Below are 23,502 nucleotides of genomic sequence, written 5' to 3'. Positions count from 1 at the left end.
CGACAGACGAGAGCCAAAGGGGGAGGAGACTGTGCCCTAAAACCCGACACGTCCCCGATTCCTCCCGGTGCGACAAGGTTTTCCTCCAAGATCACCTAATGATCATCGAAAAGGGTTTTCGTTTTCCAGAAGCATTAGCAGGAGGCGAGGGAACCACAGCGGTCCTTGAGCAAGGATTCTCTTTCATCTTCCCTGCACGCCGACACGCGCGCTGCCAGGGTCCGGGCTCGGCGTCTGCCCCGGGCCCAGGTGCGGGGCGCCCCTGCCGCCCAGGTCTCTAACCCGGTGCGCCGCCCCCGCCCCCACCCCCGGCCCCGGCCCCGGCCCCGGCCCCGGCCCCGCGCTCCCCGCCCGGCCCGGCCCGGCCCGGCGCGCGGGGAAAAGAGCGCGGCAGTTGCAACCGTTACCACCCCCGAGTTTTGAACTGGTTCAAACTTGGCTTTCGGCCCCGCCCCGCCTCTCGGGCCCGGGAACTCCGAGGCGGCGGTTCCCGCCAAGCGCCGCGAGCGCGCCGTCCCGCCCTCCGGCCGGTTCCCGCCACCCCGCCCTCCCCGCCCGGGCCCGGCGCTGCGCAGGCCCCCGCGTCCCCGCCCGCCTTCCCGCCTTCCCGCCTTCCCGCGAGGCGCCGTGCGTTCCGCCAAAGAACAAAGAAACGGCGCGGCGCTTCCACTCGGCGGCCGCGTCCCTCAGCGCCCGCCCGCGCCCGCGCCCGCGCCCGCGCCCGCGCGCACGCGCCGCCCGCCCGGCCCGGCCGAGTCCCGCGGGCGCCTCTGCGTGGGGCTGGCGCGGCGCCTCCGAGCCCGGCGGGCCCTGTGATTGGACGGGAGCCCGCCGCGGCCCGCCAATCGGGGCGGCGCTTAGTTGGACAGGGGGGGCCAAATAAAAGCGCTGGCGATTGGGCTGCCGGGTTTGGCGCTCGGTCCGGGAGCGCCCGACACCCGCTGGGACGCAGAAGGCGGTGGGGCCCCGGCGGCGGCGGCGGCGGCGGGAGCGGCGGGAGCGGGAGCGGGCGCGGGAGCGGCGCGGGCTGGGCGCGGGGCGCAGGTAACGCGCCGCTGTCGGGCCGGCCGGCGGCGGGGCCCTGGAGCCCGGCGGGGGGCGGCGGCGGCGCCGGGACATCCCCAACGCCGCGCTGCCCGTGCGGGTGTCGCCCCGAGCGGGGTGTCGCGGGCGCCGGCGCGGCGGGCGGGGGGCGCGGGGATGCCGCGGGGCGGGGGCGGGAGCGGGGGCGGGGCGGGGGCCGGGCGGGGGCCGCGGGCGCCCGAGGCGGGGGCGGGGGCGGGGGCGGGGGGCGTGCGGAGGGGTCGTCCGCGGGCGCCGGGCTGGCTGGGCTGGGGGCGCCCGCCGTCCGCCGTCCGGGCGCGCGGGCTCCTTTGTGTGGAGCGCCGCGGCGGGGCGCCCGGGCGGGACGGGGCGCGGGGCGCACACAAGTTGGTGGGACCGCGCCGCCGGGCGCGCACGCAGACAAAGGGCGGCCGGCGTCTCGGGGCAGCCCCGCGGGCCTGACAGCGGGCGGGGGCGGCGCGGGGAGCCCGGCGGCGGGCGCTCGGCCCCTCGCCTCTCGCCCCGCGCCCCCTCCCCGCGCCCCGCGCCCCCTCCCCGCGCCCCGCGCCCCCTCCCCGCGCGCGGGCCCGGCGAGCGGAGCCGGGGCTGGGGCGGCCGCGCGGACGAGGCGGTGCCGGGCCGCCCTTCTCCTAAGTTTGCGGGCAGGGCCGGGCCGGGCAGGGCCGGGCCGTCCGCCCCGTCTCGGCTTCCTGGGTCTGCGGGGTCCCCTCTCGCCCTCCCTCCCCTCCCCCGTCTCCTCGTCCCCACGGAGTCCGTGCCGCCGGGTCCCTTTCGGGAAACGGGACGAGCCGAGGAGCGTGCTCTTTTCGGAAAACTTGGGTGAACTCGGCGCGTCTCGGGGAGTTCCCACTTTGCAAAGAATCGACGTCCCCAAGAGAGAAAAGCAGCCGCGGGCCGCCCTGGCCAACCGGTGGGGTGCGTCGGAGGGGGCGGCAGGTGCCGAGGAAACCCGCTGCCCCGCAGGCGGCCGGCCCCAGGCCCCGCGGCGGGACGGCGGCGAGCACCCTGCGGGCGGGCGGAGGGGCGGGCGCGGGACCGACGCGCGTCTGGAGGCTGACGAGCTCCTTCCCACGGACGGGGCTTAACGTCCCCCGAACAATAGGTTTGGGGAGGCAGGAAAGCCTGGACGCAGACAGCGTGTGTCGCCTAAGAAACCCAACGTGTGCTGCCCGCAGTCAAGCTAAACTTCCTTTGTTTGCAGCACAGGACCCGTAAAACTTAAAAGATCCGTGTGGAAATAACAACCCGGCTCTGGAATTGAAAAGTATTCCACACGGTTTGCTTTCTTGGTTCCGGAGCTCAGCGGTTGCATTCTTTGGCGTTTGAAAATTACCTAAAGCAACCTTTGGGGAAGAAGAAGAAAAAAAAAATCTTAAAAAAAAAAAAAAAAAGTCTAGTGCTCGTACGGTTGAATTATGATCTGTACTTCTCTGGGGCTTTGGAGGTGGTTTTTCATCACTCTTCTTTCCGTGAGCATTAGCAACTCTTTTTCATATTTAGGAATAAAGTGGACAGGTGTTCAGAGCCTGACCACTTTATTGATGATTTTATATGCAGGAAGACGAAAATGGTTGAGATGTATCTTGATGTTCTTTTCGTAGGGTCTAAGTTGGGGCTAGATGGGATTCTAGTCCTATGTGTAAAGATTCCTGTATGTGTTTTTGTAGACCGATCAGGATACGGGATGTTTAAACTCTTGGAAACTTAGGAAAATTGCATCTTCCTTTCTGATTTTTGTGGAAACCGAACATATTCAAAGAAAAGGAATTTAGAGACCCACAGGCACTCTTCTTTATTTGCGTTCTGATAAAGAGCTAATGTGCACCTACTGTCTTCTGGTTGCATAAAAATGGAGACAAAAGAAACGCAGTGTGAAAGTCTTTATTACGAATATTTTGCAGAGACTGTTGGACACCGTTGAACGGACGTCCCAGGTGCTGCCTCAGGGTTGAGATGCTTAAATGATGTTTACATTTAGTTGCTGATAATTATCTATTAAAAAGTCCTGATAGTTCTTGCCCACTGTTAGGAGATGAGTTATGCAGATCTTGGCAGAAATTTGGATCTTTTAGGATAAATTCTAGTTTTTCCCTTGTGTATTCTGTAATTGATAATTACTGTCCTTATACGTGCCACAAAAATTTTTTAAAAAGCCTTTTTGGGGCTTTGGCTTAGATTTTTTTTTTTTTCTGGTTGAATTGTGAGTATATACAAGTCACTTTTAAGTAGCAGTGATTAAAAAACACACTTGTTGATTTAGGGCAAAATAAAAGTTCTGAGACATTTATGATAGACATAAAGAGAGAGAGACAGAGAGAGAGGCAGAGACACAGGAGGAGGGAGAAGCAGGCTCCATGCTGGGAGCCTGACGACAGACTGGATCTGGGGACTCCAGGACCGAGCCCTGGGCCAAAGGCAGGCGCTAAACCGCTGAGCCACCCAGGGATCCCCAGTTCTGAGACTTTTATACCAGCTTTGGCCATTTAAAAATTTTAAGCAGATTTCTCCAAGTCCTAGTGACGTTTTTCTAGATTATCTGCCACCCCTTGAGCTGGCATGCTCAAGGAGTGTGAATTTCTGTATTGGCCTAAATAGTGATTAAGAAAGTTGATCTGCTTCTTAGAAACTGACAAATGAAGTTCTTCTAGCGTCTAATGTATTCTAAGGTCAATTAGAAATGATACACGGATTTGCCTTGGATTCTTTATGTCCCTACAAATGATGAAAACATTTTCTGTGCATTATGAAAGATTGCATATACAGGTGAAATCTTTCGGGGAGAGCATGAGTGGAGATGAACAGCTCATTAAATTCAGAGAGAGGTTCACAATCAGATGATACCTTTGCCTTCTAGAGGCCTTCCCCGAATTCCCAGGCACCCTTGTGTTCCACAGGGCTTTGTTCATACTTTTATTATAGCGTGTATCAAATTGTATTGTAATCACTTGTTTATGCATCTGGCACCTTCACTGCGCTCTAAGTGCTTTGAGGCAGAGGCTCTGTCTTGTTTTTCTTTGTATACCTAGTAGTTGCTGGAGAATAGAGGGTTTAATAGTTGAATGAAGGAAATATGGGGGAATAATTTGACAAAGGAACTTTGCAAAGCATACTACAGGTTATGTTAATGTTTATATTGTGATGGAACTTTGGAAGGTGTTTTTCTCCCTCTTTGAGATGCAGCAATTGTAAAGAAAAATAATCATCAATGTGGGTAAGTTTCAAGGTTTCTCCTAGTTGTAATACTCTAAGATACTCAAAATTCTATATCCTTTAGGTATTCTTTTGCTATTCATATTTGGTATTTCAGGCAGCTAGAGAGAAGCTTGATGAGTCGTCTGGATACCTTGCATATAGTATCTGCTTAATTTGATTTGATGTCAGTATTGATGGTCCTTGTCCAAAAATAAAAGGAGAAAGTGTCGGAGACAGTAGTAAATCTTTTAACTGAAAGCTGTCTAGTTAAAATTGATGAGTTCTTTACTGGAATAATTCGTGGTAGGTTTTGAAGCTAAAACTGAAGGAAGTAGTGTCAGCGTAATTACACATCATTTATTGGGATGTTCTTCATTCTTTTAAAATGATAAGTGTAGATTAGCAATAACATCTCAAAAGGCATAGCTGATATGTTTCTAAAATGGTTCCATATCTTGCTACTACATGGTACAAAAATTTGACAGAGACAAAGGGAAAAAAAGACAGTAAAGCGCCTACTATTTGCCAGATGCTTTATTCATTCCTTTGGTTTATTTCTTCTTGTGGTATTATTTACATCTGATGCTTTATATTTAATTATTGTTAAAACCACCCTGCATCCCATCAGCAGATGAACGGATGAACAAAGCCTGGTGTACACATACAGTGGAGTATTATTCAGCCATTAAGGGCATGGATTTCTTATATGTGCTACAACATGGATGAACCTTGAAAACATGCTAATAAGTGAAATAAGCCAGACACAAAAGGACAAAAATTGTGTGATTCCACTTATAGGAGATACTGAGAATAGGCAAACTCACAGAGATAGAACGTAGAATAGATGTTTTTAGGGGCTGAGGAGCGAGGAATTGGGGAATTAGTGTTTACCGGTACACAGAGGTTCTGTTTGTGATGATGAAAGAATTCTGGGCATGGGTGATGGTGATGGCTGGGCAACATTTTGAATGTGCTTGATGCCATTGAATTATGTATACACACTTAAAATTGTTATAGTGTTAAATTTTAGGTGTATTTTATAATGAAGAAAAGACCCTTTAAACAATGATACGGGAACCACTCTGCAAACCTTTACAGATGATAGAAACTTTGGTTTAAGAATTTGTCCAGGATTATCCAGCTGGGAATTTGTAGTCAGGATCCAGATTTAAATTGTTTGACTCCATAATTATCTGCTTCATGTTATCTGCTAGTCTGGATGATTAATGACATGTTGGTCCCAAGAAGAGTTTATTTGACTCAGTCAGAGGGTTATATTTAAAAGTAGATTAATTTGTAGTTTTATGGGAGGGATGGTCTAATGCCCTAGACAACCCAAAAGGTATCTTTGCAGATTTCTTTCTCAGGCACAGCTGTAATGGTGTGTGTACTTCAGGGAGGATACAGGTGAGTTTTAAGTGTGGTCTTTGGAGTCACTTTGCTTGGGTTCTGCCTCTGAGCTGCCAGGTTATGCCCTGGGCAAGTTATCCTTGATGCCTAAGTCCTCTGTTTGTATATTGATGATGATAATGACAGTATTCATTCCAGAAGGTTCTTGAGAGGCTTGAATGAATTAATACATATGAATCCCTTAAACCTACACCTGGAAAAAATGTTGAATGAAAGAGTTTTAGTTAGTGTGCCAGTATTGTTTTTCAGAATCAGTAGACTTTTTCATGAATGGAATTAAACACTTCTCAAGTTTAAATATGTGCTTAGGACCTGTAAGTAAAGTAAATGGTTTTATTTATGTCAGAAATGCCTATTGATACCAGTATAATAGGTGTTCAGTTTAAAATACAGAAACATTTTAGAGTTACAAAGTGAATGCTTGCTTTCTTGATCTGTTTAATCCCATTCCCTAACCTTAACAGTTGGTGTATATTTCCCCCAAACTTTTCAATGTGTTTACATGAGTATGCATTTAAACATCTATTTTACAAAAGTGGGATCAAGTTATTTTGTTCCAGCACGGTTTTGTTTTAGGTCAATACAGATAAATTTTGTTTTTTTAAGATTTTATTTATTCAGAGAGAGAGAGAGAGAGAGAGGCAGAGACACAGGCAGAGGGAGAAGCGGGCTCCATGCAGGGAGCCCGACGTGGGACTCGATCTCGGGTCTCCAGGATCACACCCCAGGCTGCAGGCAGCGCTAAACCGCTGCGCCACGGGGGCTGCCCAATACAGAGAAATTTTGTATGGAAAAAAAATAGCTGATACTTCTTTAGTGCTTGCTATGTCTTGGGCACTGTGCTCATTGCTTTCATTTATTTTATATTGATAGTGCAGTAATAAGAAATAGAGTGGGTAACAGCCTGGTAGTTGTAGAGTTGGGGTTTGGATTTGCTCACTTTGTTTTTGGAGCAATGGTCTCTCACTCTCAGCCTGGGTTTTGTTTTGTTTTGTTTGTTTCGGTAGGGCCTGTGAACTGCCAGTGATTTTACTGTTTATTGGAGTTGTAAAACAACAACAAAACTCCCCAAAAAAGAATACTTGAGGAGACTGGATGTAGCCTGCCAAGCTACTTATGATGTGGCCCTTCATAGAAAAAGTTTGCTGTTCCGGCTCTGTGCTATTAGGCTGTTTTGTTAAGTAGAATACATAGTATTCCAGTTTATGAATGCGTCATCACACCCTCTGTGATGGACATTGTGATCTCTCCTCAAAGGAATAGAACATACATACCTTTGAATGTTTGTGGGACAACTTTCTATAAGGAGACACTGCTGTTTCAAGATAATGCACATTTCAAGTTTTAGTAGACATTGTCAAATTGCTTTCTAGAAAAGTATCAGTTCTTCAGTTTAAAAATCGGCTTTATTGAAATAGAACTTTATTTACAGTAAGATGCACACATTTGAAGAGTATGGTCTGAAGAGTTTTGCCAAATGTATATACGTCCATGTCACCCCCACCTCCTTCCAGGTGTAACTTGGCTGTCCTCCATTCTTTGTATGCTCTTGACATCTTTCCCTCCCTGCTGCTGATCAGATTGTTTCTGTTCAAGAATGTCCCATCTTCAAAAAAAAAAAAAAAAAAAAAAGAATGTCCCATCAGAGGAATTACACAGTCTATACTCTTCTGTGACTGGCTTTCATCCAATGTGTTTTTGAGATTTATCCATGTTGCTTGTTTCAGGAGTTTCTTCTTATTTTTGAATAGTATTCCATTGTATTAATATGCTATTTTTTTATTTACCTGCTGATGGACAGACATGGGCTGCTTCCAGTTTTTGGCTGTACTAAAGCTGTTATGACCATTTGTGTAAGTCTTTTGTGGACATCTCTTTTTTAATTTCTCGTTGGTGGGTTAAATACCTTAGAGTTGCACTGCTGAGTTATATGGTATAGGGTAAATGATGATTGAATTTTATAAGAAACTGCCAAACTATTTTCCCACATGGTTTGCCATCTTACGGAGGGTTATGGTTTCATTGGCGGCTCTGCAGGAGTTAGTGTGTCTGCTCACACTTGGTGTTGCCAGACTTTTAAGTTTGGGCTGACTAATGAGTGTTGAGTATCTCATTGTGGTTTAAAATCATATTTCCCAGGTGATCAGTGATGTTGAATATCTTTTCAAGTGCTTCATTGGCCATTTGTGTACATTTTTTTGATCAAGCCTTTTACCCATTTAAAAAAAAATTTTTTTTTTTTGGTCTAATTGAGTTGTAAGAGGTCTTTGATATTCTTGGTACACATTCTCTGTAATATGTATTGCAAATGTTTTCTCCTTTATTCCATGCTTTGATTTTGTGTATTATTGACAATGTATAGGTCAAGTTAAGTCAGGTTAATGTGGGAGGTGGAATTATTTAAATTCAGTTAAATTGTGTGAAAATGAATTTATACTTAATCCACAAGTTACTTAGTTCGGAGTATAACAGTGTTATGTGTTTGCAGAAGAATGGAAGTGAAAAAACCAACTTTTTATATAAACAGTTGTGTGGCTTGGGAATTTTTATTTTTAAAAGATTTTATTTATTTGAGGGAGAGTGTGTGCACGAAGGGGTGGGGGCAGAGGGAGAGGGAGAAGCAGACTCCCCGATGTGGGGCTCAGGTTCCCAGGACCCTGAGATCATGACCTGAGCCGAAAGCAGACACTTAACCAATAAGCCACCCAGGTGCCCCTGTTTTTTGGGAATTTTTAAATTAAGCTGTTTTCAAAGTAATAATATTTAGTAATTCTTTAAATTTTCAGTTTGGGTAATTCAGACCTTTTCATTTATTAGAGGATAAATGAGAATGTTAAAAGCAAGTCAAAGGTAACCTTGATCTTATAACTTGGTATGTAAAAGTGATGGGATTGCAAGCTTGGTCTACCTATTTTGACAGTTAAGTACATTTTTTGTTATACAAACAGGATGGTTTTTAAGAGGTTATATATACTTGATTTCTGCATCCTATTTATTTCTGCACAGTTTCAGTTCTTTTGCTCAGCACCCAGTTTACCCTCACAATAATTTTCAGTTTTTCTTCATTATAGGACATACATGACTCCTCCTCCTTTAATATTTTAGTAATGTGCTGCCGAAGCGAGCACACCTCCTCCTTTAATAAGGGGTGGGGGTGGGGGAAAGCAAGCCTCTGGGCCACTTTTGGGTGTCAGACACCACTGTGGGAGATCATGCCATTGCCTAGCTCAGTCTCCGCTGGCTGTCATTTCAGGTAAGAAACTCCTGAAACTAGGCAGTCTGCAGAACAGCCTGCACTCTCCTAATTAGTCTCATCTCTGATAATTTTCTTATACCTTTCCCTTTGTTGAACTTGATCGGTCTTCTTACTAGTGTCCGGGAAGTTGTACATAGAAAGTGTGCTCTGTCCTCTTTTTTGGAATGTCTTCCCTACCATTTTAGCAAGATACTGTTTAGCTTGTTTGGCTCAAAACACCCTTGCCCTCTACCAGCTAAGCTATACAGTTTATCTTCTGCAAAGAGAGAAATACCACAACACATCTCTTGTGTTTCATTTCCCTCTCTTGCTTCATTTTAAGCTTTATTTTACTCATCTACATGGTGACCGTGGAAAAAGTCTTGTACATAGTAGATAAAAATAAAATTTTTGAGGAGTGGATTCAGGACCATAGCCATGAAAACTTGGGCGATCAGTTCTTTACAACTCAATACATAATTATTTAAATAGTACCCCTGCCCCTAAAGCAGAGCCTTGGAGATTTTATCCAAGTGAGTTTTGCATGGCTATACTATATATCACCCAGTGAACTTTTCTTCCTATTATCAGATACTGTTGTAAAGTCTTAATTTATACTCTTCATATACTGTTGATTAAGATCAAAAAGGTTGAGAAACTGGAAAAAAGTGAGGAGTGTAAAACAATAATTCTGTAAATTTATCTCAGGATGATTTTTATCCCTCACATTCACGTGCACTAAATTCATATATCCAAACGTCTATTAAGTTTTAAAAACGTGTCAGAAAGACAAAACATCATGTCTATTTTGTCTGTTTTTTTGGTGCCTTGGTTTTTGATACTAAAGACCATCTGAGAAGTGCTTTTTTATAAGCAAGCCCCCCCAAATTTAAGAAAATTAGAAGATTTTCTTTAAATAGTTCAAGTTTTAGTCACTAAAGGAGCTTTCTATGTTTTCAGTGCCAAAGCCTAATAGTGAAATATCACTGTATTTTGTTTGTAGGTGCCTAAGCACCTACCCTGTGCCTTACAAATCGTAGAACTGATGACTGTTTATTGAGATACCTGCCCTGTGCTTAATAGACATGGAGTCTCTAAACCAAACATTTTACTTTTCAAATTCGTTGGAAATCATGCATATGAATTATTTAAAATAAGCACCATATATTATTTGGTAAATGGAAAAAATATCTTTTGAATATTTTAAAGATTCTATTGAGATGAACTTTTTTTTATTAGTATACTGATCTATCATACTAAATGGAAAAAACTGCCATGTGAGTATCCTTAATTATAAAATCTTGATCTGAAATGTTTTCACATTGAAATTATTTAATAGTACAAATTAAATTTGCAAAAGTGATTAATACCCCCCCCCCCCGCCCGCCATGGATACGGTGAGATATGTTGCCGTGCAAAGTATTGATGGGTCAGAAAAGTTTGGAAAATGCCCTTCTAGAGTAGTAATCAAAGACTTTTATGTAGTAGAAATGTTGCTTGAACAGCAGGCTAGGAAGGAAATGAGTTGCTGTCCCACTTTGGCCTGTAGGTAGTTTTGCGTTTGGATAATATTTGTCTGAAATACAGAGCTGGTTAGGCTGTAAAGATATTTTTATTTATTTATTTAAAAAGATTTCATTTATTTATTCATAGAGACACAGCTAGAGAGAGAGGCAGAGACACAGGCAGAGGGAGAAGCAGGCTCCATGCAGGGAGCCCACGACGTGGGACTCGATCCCGGGTCTCCAGGATCACGCCCTGGGCTGCAGGCGGCACTGTAAAGATATTTTTAAAGGGCACCTTCCCATTGGCTACTGGATATTCTGCAAAGAGCTTAGGCTCTAAGCTAGACTCTGCCACTAAACTAGTATTTGTAGCAAGTAGCTTTTGTGAATTTCATCTTCATTGCAAAAATAAAGATGAACAAGTAACTGAACAGTTTGTAACTATTGAGGATTTACCATGTGCTTTCAAAGAGGAGATGTCTGTTTTGCAGATAAAGAAATAGGAACTTCATGAAATAACTTACTTGCTGAGGTTCACACAACCAGTAGGACCCAAGTCCCTTAGAGGCTTTTGCTGCCTCTAGAGTCCTTTTTAACTCAGATACTGAGACTCAAGGTGGTTGGTTTCTGTTACCCACTTAGAGCGCTTCCTCTGGAGAGTTTGAGAAATATTGGACTGGAGTTCACCTCACCACTACAGGTGATTGTGATCCCCCTAGCTGGCATTTGAGTTGTTACATTATATGCATTTCTCTGAAATTCTTCTGATCAATTAATTCATAAAACCTCTAATGCTGATTAAAAGCTTATTATTTCTCTCTCTCTCTCTCTTTTTTTTTTATTGTCCCTTCATTACAGGCATAATAGCATAAAGCTTTTTAGGTGCTATTATGTATCTGACTAAACTAGCTTTGTAAACAATCAGGTTGGGATGTTGTGAATTACAATATTTACCCTGTTTCTGGCACAGAGGCCCTAAAACTCTAGGAATTTCCTAAGTGATAAGTGTGATAAAGGTGTCTTGGTGTTTGTAACAAAACCCTTTGAACAGTACCTGGGTTTGTGCAAATGAGATGGCTTGCGGAAAGCCCCCAAAGATGGGCCTGGTTGCCAGGGTAGCTACTCGAGGCGTTAGAAGGATTGGGACTTTTATTTTTATTTTTATTTTTTTACTCTACAAAGAAAACCCAAAAGCCTCCACCCCAAGATTGCTAGAATTCCTACAGCAATTTGGTATCGTGGCAGGATACAAAATCAATGCCCAGAAGTCAGCGGCATTTCTATACACTAACAATGAGACTGAAGAAAGAGAAATTAAGGAGTCAATCCCATTTACAATTGCACCCTAAAGCATAAGATACCTAGGAATAAACCTAACCAAAGAGGTAAAGGATCTATACCCTAAAAACTATAGAACACTTCTGAAAGAAATTGAGGACGACACAAAGAGATGGATTGGGACTTTTAGACCTGCCGTTTCCCCCACCCCTGGGGAGGGAGGGGGCTGGAGCTGGAGTTCTGTCACCCATAGCCAAAGGTTTAATGAATCATGCTTACGTAATGAAGGCTCCAGAGAAATCCTAAAGGACGGGGTTGGGAGACCTTGTGAAGCAGCTGGGAGAGGTCCTGCTGCGGAGGGAGCCTGGAAGCCCGCACCCTTCACACACACCTCACCCTGTGCGTCTCTTCCATCTGGCTGTTCCTGAGTTACATCCTTTTCTAACAGACTGGTGATTTAGTAAAGAAACTGTTATTCCTGAGTTCTGTGAGCTGTTCTAGCAAATTAATTGAACCCAGAGGGGATCATGGGAGCCTACAGTCTGGAACTGGTTGGCACAGAACTCAAGTGACAGTCTGGACTTGGCATTGGCATCTGAAGAACGGAGAGGAACAAGTCTTGTGGGATTGAGCCCTGAACCTCGGGAAATCAGATGCCCTCTCCAGGTAGATAGTGTCACAATTGAGTTAAATTGTAGGACACTCAGTAGGTGTTGCCACACCTTTGGTGACTGGAAGTATCAGAAGTGAAGTACTATTTAGAGTACTGTGTGCGATGTAAATGAAAATAGTTTCTCTTTACAAGTACCTGCATTGGCAAGTTAAAAGTTATTTTCCGATTTTTCTGATAGAATTTAGTGTTGAATTTAAAGAAATAAAATCGTTTTCTTTACCAGTTGCCACTTGTTAACCCGCTAACAGCATGTAACCAAACAGCTAGCTGGACCTAACATATATACATTTTCTGGAAAAGAAAATTTCTTAAAACTATTGGCTGCCCCAGTCTTCACCCATTAGAACTATTCAGATAAAGGGTGAGATGTTCTCCTTCTTACCCTCTATAAGGAGACATTCTGTACTAGTGAAAATATCAGTGTTTCAAGCCGGACTACCAAACAAAAGCCCTGTCTTTCCTAGCCGCAGAGTCTAAGAGGCCCAAATGCTAGGCACTCATCCTAGCCTTCTTGTTCTCCTTTTCTGCATGGAAGTGCTGGGATGAAGTCGTTTTTTCCTGCCTAAAAACTTTCATATTAGTCTGGAAATTGCAGAGTGATAACTGCGGTTGGTGAATTCTTTATAGCATTTCCATAGGTATTTGGAGGCTGAAAAAGATTTTCCCAGGGCTTTAACTTTTAGTGACAAGTGATGTTATACTAATAAATTCAATAGACAATATCTTTGGTAAAACAAATACTGAAAAGTATCATTGGTTGTCAATTATACTGTAAAGTTTGAAGTTTTCCAGCAGCTCAGTGTCTTTATGTTCCTGATGGACCTTACGGATAGGAAACTCACAAAAAACACTTGTAATTTATAACTGTCCCTACCTCTTTTACTTTCATCTTGTCCGTAAACTGTTAACTATTTTCAGCAAGAAAGTGAACTTCAGGGTGGAGATGAGCCCAAGAAGTTTCTGAAGGGTCTCACTCAGTGAGGAGTTCTGTTGGTGTCCACAGATGAAAGAAATGGCACTTGAAGACATTTTTCCCCGCTGTGGTGTACACTAAACTCAAATGCTGAAACCAGCTGATAACAGTCACTTGGTTGTAGGATGCCTGCAGACTCTGGGAGGTGCTGTAAATGCTTTGGGCTTAGTCTTTTTTTTTTTTTTTTTTTCTAATTCTGTCTTCAGAATACAGAGGAAACTGCATCTCATTTGGGGGCTAGGACGTAAGGACAGGGTGCAGACAACAATAGTATGTATGTCAGCAGGGTTATGCATTGAAAAGTTCTAGGAAGATTCCAGATCATAAATACTTCTCTTTAGGCCCTAAACCAGCCCGTCTCTTGTCTACTATGAGGAATGCATCATTGCTTTTCTTTTGAGCACAGAGTTGTTGGTTCGTACTTCAGGGCCAGTGCTATCTGAAAAATACCCTTGAGCGCTGGACTTGAGTGGCTAACCACCGCATCGGAGGCAGGTGGAGTGGGCTGTGGGAGCTGCAGATTCCTGGCAGCTAGTTCCTGCACTTGTTGGCTGGAACAGTGCAATACAAGATCCTTTGTATTTACCTGACTCGAGTTTCTCTTAAAATTTTGCACAATGGATGTTATTAAATTTGTGTTAGATGTTGACTTATCAGAGGTGTAAGATTTAAAATCGACTGTCTAGAGGGAAGAACGTCTGGCATCAGACTTACCTACGTTTTTGCTTGTATCCAAACTTTTTTTTTTTAATTTTTATTTATTTTATGATAGTCACAGAGAGAGAGAGAGAGAGAGAGAGAGAGGCCAGAGACACAGGCAGAGGGAGAAGCAGGCTCCATGCACCGGGAGCCCGACATGGGATTTGATCCCGGGTCTCCAAGATCGCGCCCTGGGCCAAAGGCAGGCGCCAAACCGCTGCGCCACCCAGGGATCCCCGTTTTTGCTTGTATCAGCTAGTAGTGAATAGTATATATCTTAAATGAATAAAATGTATTTTGTGTTGTCTTTGAATCATGAGTTATATATCATAGTTTTAGTTTCTGAGCCATAACTTTGTCTTTCATTTCCCTCCAGCAGTATTTCAGTTAAACTGAGTACACACCCAAAGAAAGGAGAGGTTTCAGCTAATAAAATGGATTTAGTATATTTTCAAAGAAGACTTTTATTTCTAAATGTCAATTTAATCTGTCTACTGTTGAAGCAAATTTGTTTTGTTTTTTTTAAAGATTTATTTATTAGAGAAAGCGGGAGTGGGAGGGGCTGAGAGAGAGGGAGAGAGTATCTTCAGTAGTGCTCAGTGCAGAGCCCCATGTGGTGCTGGATCTCACAACCTGAGCTAAAAACCAAGAGTCAGAGGCTTAACTGTCTGCACCACCCAGGTGCCCCTGTTGAAGCAAATTCTTGACATTTATGACATTTTTATTTATTTTTTATTGGAGTTCAGTTTGCCAACATATAGCATATCACCCAGTGCTCATCCCGTCAAGTGCCACCCTCAGTGCCCATCACCCAGTTACCCCAACCCCCCGCCCACCTCCCTTGCCACTACCCTTTGTTTCCCAGCGTTAGGAGTCTCTCATGTTCTGTCATCCTTACTGATATATTCACTCATCTTCTCTCCTTTCCCCTTTATTCCCTTTCACTTTTTTATAGTGACCCAAATGAATGAGATCATATAATTCTCCACTTGGTTTACACTTGTGCAACTTTTTAAAAAAGTAATCTGTAATCTGTATGCCCAGTGTGGGACTTGAACTCAGGACTCTGAGTTCCACGGACAGAGCTAGCCAGGCGCCCCCTCCAATTGGTTTAAATTTAGATGGCCATTTCTTTTCCAAGACATATCTTTGTAAACTGATAGCATTTCAGATAAACACAGGAATGCTGGTCTGTAGATTCCATGTTGAACTTGCAGTTGAGTTTACTCTTCTGCTGGAAGGAGGAGCGTGATCTTATTTTTGTGGAAAGTGCATTAGTGCAGAATCTACTCACTTTTGCTGTGACAATCAAGTCAGTGTTTTCTATTCTGCGGAGACTGCCATGTCACTATCATTTTCCTGTGCTGTTGAGCAGTACTGTGCCTTTTTTAGTACTCCTTCACTTCGAGCTACAAATAAGATCTGTATTTGCCCCCTTATTTTCTCCTGATCACTAGTCACTGGCTCATCTGTTTCCTAAAGACTCTTGAGCACAAACGCTGTTTATGATGCTTGCTCATCTGTAGCTGTATGTACAAGTGGTCTGCTAACGTTTAGGCACCGAGATGCCCGTCGTGTTACAGGATTTAGCATTTTCTGAATACTTCATAAATTCTGGTTGATAATACCTCTCATTTTGGCTCATTTTGGTTTAAAGGACTTGGCCTCCCCAAGTCCTTCAAACCAAAACTTCAGAAGTTTCTTCTAGAGTTTTGCAGGTTGTTTGGGTGGAATACTTGGGTCCAGCACTAGTGAGCTTTTGTGTATTTTTGTCATTTTTCTCCTAGATACAAATGGAGGCATTCTAGGAATTGAAAAGGTCCCTGAACAATATTTTTATTTTATCTTTCTTTTATGGGGGTAGGTTCAGGTCTGTATGAATGGGGCATTACTTGGTAGGATGAGGTGGTTTTAGGTTTTAGAATCAGAAGAGAGTGACCATGACCACTGATCCCTTCTTACAATGGTGAAGGGTGGGACAGATGGGTGAAGACAAGCAATTTGTTTAAAATGCATTTTGTTAGACGCTAGTCTCTTGATTTGGCGCAGATGTATGGCATACTACCATTTAGATTCTATAGTTTGGCAGGGCAAAAGTATCCCCCGTTAAATAAGCTTCATATTGATTTTGTTTTTAGTTGCAAGAATGGTGATTTCTAGGCCTTCATTCTTCTAAATGTGTATTTTAGAAGTATATAATTTGAATATATTGCTCATTCTAGGTGCTTTGCTAGGCAAATGAAAAGGCAGGAATTGTTGCGATTTGATTTGTATGGTGTCTGGATACACTTACAGCGCAGCACTCTTCTGAGAGCATGGTCTGTGGACCTCAGAGAGCCTGTGAGGTTATCCTCGTCACAGTACTGAAATGTTCTTTGCCACTTTCTTTTCGTTCCTTCTTTTTCTTCCTTCCGTGTGTTGACATATGCACCAATGGTGGAAAAGCCATGGTAGGTTTTTGAAACCATTGATGCCTTAGCACTTGTGCTCCAAAACCCAAAAAACAAGACACCAAAAGGCAGTTCTAGGGAATGTTCTTGATGAAGTAATAAAAATTGTTAATTTTGTTAACTTGTGAGCCCGGGTGCACACTTTTGAAATGTTCTGTGCACCAAGATGGGGCCATGTGTAAATTGCTTCTGCTGCATACCAAAGCAGGATGGGTCTTAGGAACAGCACTGCACTGGCTGTGTTCTTCATGGAGAACGGTTTTGCTTGGAAGAGGGGTTGACAGACAGACTAAGATTATTCAGACGGGTATTTGGCAAGCACTTTTCAGTGAAAGGAGCCTTCAAGGAAATCAACAACTGTATTTGTCGCCGATGATAATGTTTTGAGCATTCAAGCAAAAATTAGGATTTTTGGAAAACTTGTATCTGTCACCGCGAACTTGACAGTTTCCCGATAAATACTTAAAAGACTTTTCAGATGAGATCGGTGGATTTACCAAATACGATTTTTGGAAATAATGTCAGTTTTGGGGAAATCTGCATAACCCCAGTGGGCCAGTATTTTTCAGATACGAGGAATGATGATCATATAAAACCATGCACAGGTTAAAGATCCATTCAAAGTGAATAGACCAATGAATTTTAACGTAGCAGAGTTCAAAAAGTTTATAATTTCAGATTCTACATTGCAACTAATCTTACAAATCTATCACTGCTTACTGAAGAATGGTGTTGTCTTGAGGAAAAGCTTGAATTGCAAGCTCAGCCACTATTTTCACAGAACAGTTTTGGTCTAATATCAAAGCATGAGAGTCACAATTACCTCAAAGGCTGTTCAAATACACTTCCATTTTCTAGCTAAATGCCTGTTTGGAAATGGATTTTCTTCATATTCTTTAACCAAAACAACATACTGGAACAGATTGAATGCAGAAGCAGATAAGATCCAGCTGTCTTCTATTAAGATGGATAGTAAAAATTGGCAAAACTGTAAAACCATACCACTCAGTGATTTTTTTTTTAAAAGGAAAGTAGTTTTTAAAATGTTATTTCTATTAACATGTAATAGGTTTGCTGTTACTATCTTTAAATGAGTTGATGTTTTAAAAATTCCTCAGCTAGTATTCCTAAGATCCTACATACCCATCGTTACAGCCCAGGTAAACTAAAGGGGTCCTGAGACCAGACACTTGCGAAGGATGGTGTGTTTCCTGTGAACTGCCCATCATTCTGTTTGTGCTAGGAAGGGCCCAGTAAGTAATTAACATCTGATAATCTGCATTCTAAGTTCCAACTTCTTTGTTGTTATAGTGGCTCACTTAAGGCCTCTTTTGATCCCCAAGGGCCCCCCTACCCCCAGTGTATATGGGCATCTGGATTTTTAATTTAATTAGTTAATTTATTTTTAGGTTTATTTTTGGATTTTTAATTTTAGTGTCTCTTGGTATCTCTTCATTCACATTGCCATCAACCTAGTCAGAGCTCAGATCACCTTATTCCTGAATTACTTCAATGCTCCAGTTTTTCCTAATATATTTTTCAAACTTGAGTGTTAAATGGGATCTGAGGGTTGCCTTATATGTTCCTTGAGAATGTATAGATAAAATCAAAGCAGAGTTACAAATGAAATATACTAGTCATATCAGCAACACATGTTTAATGATGCTGTTTGGTTAAAACTGAATAACCAACAGTAGAGCTTATAACAATGCCATAGCCTTGGGACCAGTTTTATAATGTTTCTTTAGTTTGGCTTACAAATACTAACACAGATAATGGCTATTTGCATAAACAGATTTTATAAAATGGCTTGTTAACTTCCAGAATAATCAGACCTCATAGTTAACCTGAACAGCGGCACCTAGCGATCTTTGAATACTAGTTTTAATGCCAGTTGATTATCCTGTCAAGCTGTATTGATCACTAGAGCATTGTGGAGTGGTGAGATCTATATTGGATATATACTTAATCCAATTATTTTGGAATCTTTACTGGGAAATATTGTGCTGTGTGTTTTACTTCTGGGTTTGCTGGTTGGTGGGGGTCTCGGTATCCCATTGGCTTTGTAACACAGGGAGGGTGCTAAGTGGTCCAGCCCAGGTTCCTTTGTTTGCGAGCTTATCATACCTGCTTTACCATACTTACCTGTTTGGTTTCTTTTATAGTGCTCAACATTGTCTGCCACACTAAAACATTTTCCTTTTTTTTTTTTGGGTCATTTCCATCCAAGTAGATTGTAAGTTTTATGGGATTACAGAATTTTCTCTCTTTTATTTACTGCTGAGCTTTCAGTTTTTATAAATAATACCTGGTATGTGTTGAATGAGTAAATGTATATTATACAACACTTCTCTCTATTCAAACTCTAAACTCAAATGCTCTTTTTCTGTGTCAGGTGCTTAATGCTGTGTTCCCCGCTGGGGCAGAGAGACGATTCTCTGACCATCTTAAGCACAGCTAAAATGGACTTGAGTTGTATGGAATCCTTTTGTTTCGGCTGATCAGTGCACGTGTAATCAGGGCACGATTACTTTCGTTGGTTCAGGTTCTGTGTTTTGCTTAGTGCAGCCTAAATGTGCGTTATCTCTTTAAGTAGACACCATCTTAAGGCATTTATGGAGGGTTTTTTCCTTTTAAATTGTTCAAGTATAATGTTAATCTGAGTTTTAAAATAGTACAATTGTACGTGTGAATTTTCCCCTCAATTTTGTTTTAAGGTTTGTAAAAGTACCAGCTGCCTTAATTACTGCCTGTTCTTTTTAATTTTTTTTCCTTAAGATTTATTTATTTATTTATTTATTTATTTATTTATTTATTTATTTATTTTAGAGAGAGTGAGCTCACGTGCTGTGGTGGGGAGGGCAGGGGGGAGAGTCTTAAGCAGATTCTGGGCTTGAGCCTGGAGCCTGACTTGGGGCTGGATCTTCCACCCTGAGGAGTGGAAACCAAGAGCTGCTTAACCGACTGAGCCACCTAGGTGTCCCTTGACTTGATGTTTTTCCAGATTTCTAATCATTGGTGCGTTTTTTTGTCCCCCTCCCTTAACATTTTCTATCACATTTGGACATTTTTTATGTGTTTTCGTTCTGTTTATCATTTTTAAAAGTGGGTGTCATTTATTTTTAAAATTTATGTATTTAAAATTATTTAAGATAAAGGTTTTTTTTTTTTTTTTTTTTTTAAGATTTCTGTTTTTAAATAATCTCTACACCCAGCTTGGGGCTCAAACTTAAAACCCTGAGATTGAGAGTCACATGCTGTATCAGCTGAGCCAACCAGGCACCCCAAAAGTGGAGGGGATTTTAAAAGTGAATGTTTTTACATTGGGTGGTTGTATAACTTACTCGTCTCTCTTTTCTTTTTAAACTTTATTTTGGAATAAGTTTAGATTTCTGTAACCTTGGTACATTTTTAAAAATGTAGAAACCGACACCAGTATGTTACTGTTAATTAAACTAGAGACTTTATTTGGATTTTACCAGTTTTGTGTCCTGGGATCCAGGCCAGGGCACCACGCAGCACTTAGTTATCTCCTCAGGCCTTCAGACTTCGATGGTTCCTTAAACTCCTCTTGTTTTCATGACCTCATGATAGTTTTGAGGACTATTATCAGGTATTTTGTAGAAGTGTCCTTCGGTATGGGTTTGTCTGATGTGTTTGTGTGCTAAGACTGAGGTGTGGGTTCTGAGGTTTTGGGTGAAGAAGGCCACAGAGGTGAAATGTCCCTCTTCCCTCATGTTGAGCGGCACACGACGGCAATGTGGCTTGTCCCTCATCTTTTATCCATCATTGTTTGGTGTGAGGTGGTGCCTTCTGGGCTTCTCTGCGGTGATGTTACTGTTTCCCATGCCAGGCTCTCTGCCATGGAAGTGAGTTACTGAGTCCAGGCCCTGCTCAGGGGGAAGGGACCTGAGGTCAGGCTCCCAGGTTAGAGAGGTATACATATGTCATTATTTGGAATTCCCTGTAAGGAGGACTGCCCCTCTTCTCCCGTTTACTTATTAATTACTTATTTATTTTATGGACTCCTGGATACTTGTTCATTCGGTTGTAATACAGTACCATTGTGATTTATTTTGCTCTTTCTTCAGCTTGTTGCAGCCTTGGGTGAGCTAGAACGTAGCCTGGCCTCAGAATCTGTGTAGACCTAACACTGGAGTGATGGCAGGAGGTGAAATCTTGTCTGTCTGGAGTCCTTAGTGCAGCAGTACGGCTGTGCCACGGGGACCCCTCACTCTTGGTCTTCTTTTCGAGGTGCAGTGCCTTTATTTCCCCTTGGGCATAAGATCTGCTTCTCAGATAATTGATTTTTACCTCTTACCAAGGGTAGTATCTATATGTCTAAATTCTCTTTATATGTTTTTCCCTTACCTACAAAGATTAATTACTGTTAATTTATTTTTGAGTTTATTAAAGCAGTGGGTTTTAACTTAAGAAATAAATGAGGGGCATTTGGGTGGCTTGCAGGGTTGGGTGGCTCAGTTGGTTAAGAGGCTGGCTCTTGATTTTTGGCTCTGGTTGTGATCTCAGGGTCCTGGGATTAAGCCCTGCCCTGGGCTTCGAGATCAGTGCTCAGTAGTGAGTCTGCTTGAGGGTACTTTCTCTCCCTCTGCCCTTTCTTCCTGCTTGTGTGCTCTCGCGCTCTCTCTCAAATAAATCTTAAAAAAAAAAAAAAAAAAAAAGGAACTGGGGTCCTTGGCTGGCTCAGTCAGTAGAGTTTTAGGTTTGATCTCGGGGTTATGAGTTCTAGCCCCATGTTGGGCACAGAGCTCAACCTAAAAAAATAAAATTGTTAAATGAGATGAGCAGCTGCCCTCAAAGAATCTTAAACATAAGCACTGCTGCAGACTGGCAGTTTTTCAAAGTTGGCAATTTAATGGCTCACTGTGAAGTAAAAAAGACATTTTAGTTATGGATGGACATCAAGAATATTGGAATCGTATTACTTAAATTTTGTTAGGTTTGGATTTGACCTTATAGAGTCTGGTAGTCCGTAAAGAGTCAGAGTTCATGCTATTAATTTAGTTAGGGAGGATGAGTAGTACATGTAGTTTATTATTTAGTTTTCTTAAGACAAGTAGAAAACAGAATCCTGCAAGACTAAATAGGCACTAGCACGTGCCTTGAGCCATCATTTAGGAATGAAGAACCTTTAAAGAAAGGCCTCAAGGGAACTGAAAATGCCTAGGGAATTTATTTTTAATTCTTCGTCATTGGTCACTGAGTAAGGAGGGGCAGGGGTACCAACCCAAGGAAAGGCCCCTCACAAGTTGGACCTAAGAGAGAGCGGAATGCTCGTTCTTTAGGCTTTGTGTCCTGGTCCCCTGAGGGGTGGAGATGTGTCTCCTGGCACATCACAGGGGCCGTAGGAACCTGAGAGGATGGAGGAAGCTCCTTACCAGGTGGGCAGGACTGCTGTAATTGGTGTCTCTGGTGATGTCCTTGATGAGGTGATGTCCTTGGTGAGGAAATGGTCACCAGAACACATTTTCTGTTAATTCAGGCATTATTGTATGTGTAGTCTCAATACCAAGAATATATCTCAGACTGCTTTATATTTCATGTGGCAAGAAAACCTTATCCAGACCGGTTTAAGAAAAAAAAAAAAAAAAAAAAGCGTTTCTTAGCTTATGTAACTGAATGTTCTAGAGTTGGGTTTGGCAAAGCTCGCCCGGTTCAGGGCTCGCTCAGTGAGGTGATTAGAGTCCATTTCTTGGTTTTGGGTGTTTTTTCTTTTTTGTCATTGACTTTTTTTTTTGCAGACTCTTCTCTCAGGCTTGCGGAGAGAGAGCATGAGATTGGCTTCCAGTGATTGTTGGGGCATTGTATATCCAGGTTCGAATCTAAGTGGAAAAGAGTGTGCATTCTTGTCCTGACTTAGCAGGGAGCCTCCTGAAATCTTCCCTGTGACCAGACCAGTCTGATCATTTATCTAGTGTGTACTGGTGCCTGTCAGCAGGGAGCGGTGTGCCCTGGCACCCTGTGGATGGTAGTCCTCAGAGAAGGGTTGGTGAGCTGATGCGGGTGGCACAGACACCTTGTCTGCTCTGGTGGGAGAGAGCGGGGTTACAAGGGCAATGGAGTTCAGGATATTAGGATAAAGAGACTGTGGACTATGTATTTTTCCTTACTTTCCTTATGTAACCTGTATCTGTGTTATTTTGTAAGGTTCTGCTGCATTGTACAAAGGTTTTGATGGTCTCCTGCCATAATTTGCTTTGTCTTTTGAATTAAAGAATACCTGTTGTTTGGGTTTTACTGTATATGGATAGAGTCTTGTTTTAATGATTAGAGTTGTACTGTTTTGAGTAAGAGAAGTCCTTTTCGTACCCTGGATAAAAATCCCCCTAGTGCCATTTCACCTATGAAACTAACAAATCTTTTGAATGAGAAATGTAAAAATTGGGTGTATTCACAAATCCTCATCCATTTAGTGGCTCGTTATTCTAATAGAGGCTTTTTTCTGCCAACATGTAGATATTTGGAACTGGATTCTAATACTGGGCAGTGGTATGGTGGAAATCAGAAGACCTGATTCGAGGCTGCCATTCGTGGGAAGGGTGCGGGGCTGGCTGACATTTGGAGGCTTACTGCTTGCTCAGCACTAGGTGAGGCAGTGTGTTTGGTGTTTGTAACCAACTTGGAGGTACTGGTGTTATCCCTATAGTTTGGAAAAGATCCTTAAGGTAATATCAATTTCCTTAGTAAGAAGAAATCCCAAACGCTCCAGGTTTTATACTCAGGATATCCTCTCTTGATTGGTAGGGCTTCTGGACCATGGGGTCTGAGTCATCCCTGAGACTCCTCTTCCTTGGGGCTTTTGTGGTAGTGGGGTGCATTTTCATGCCCACTCACAGGAGGCCCCACCCTTCCTTTTCATACTTCGTGGCATACCTAGACTTCATGAACAGTTCACCATTAATGTTCGTTAGGAGATGTGTTCTGTTTTTGTTTGTTTTAAAATGTATTTGCCAGGCACACAGCCAGGCTCTGGGATCTTATAAATGAGTAAGAATGGTTCT

General features: G+C 43.1%; 1 protein-coding gene across 8 annotated transcripts in view; it reads left to right on the top strand.

Moving 5' to 3' along the window:
• The first annotated feature begins 929 nt into the window (after nt 1-929).
• EZH2 (enhancer of zeste 2 polycomb repressive complex 2 subunit) overlaps nt 930-23,502 on the top strand; it is a 64,953-nt gene continuing 42,380 nt past the window's right edge. For 3 of the 8 annotated variants that reach the window (XM_077850293.1, XM_077850292.1, XM_077850289.1), the window contains exon 1: nt 930-1,044. The gene's annotated coding sequence lies outside the window, so the exon portion shown is untranslated. Of the gene's footprint in view, nt 1,045-22,786; nt 23,089-23,502 lie in introns of those variants that run through there. The other 5 variants (XM_077850299.1, XM_077850296.1, XM_077850301.1 and 2 more) reach the window with 3 other exon arrangements.

This window comes from Canis aureus, chromosome 15 (assembly GCF_053574225.1).
Source record: "Canis aureus isolate CA01 chromosome 15, VMU_Caureus_v.1.0, whole genome shotgun sequence".
Taxonomy (NCBI): domain Eukaryota; kingdom Metazoa; phylum Chordata; class Mammalia; order Carnivora; family Canidae; genus Canis; species Canis aureus.
This window is presented reverse-complemented; position numbering and strand designations above follow the sequence as displayed.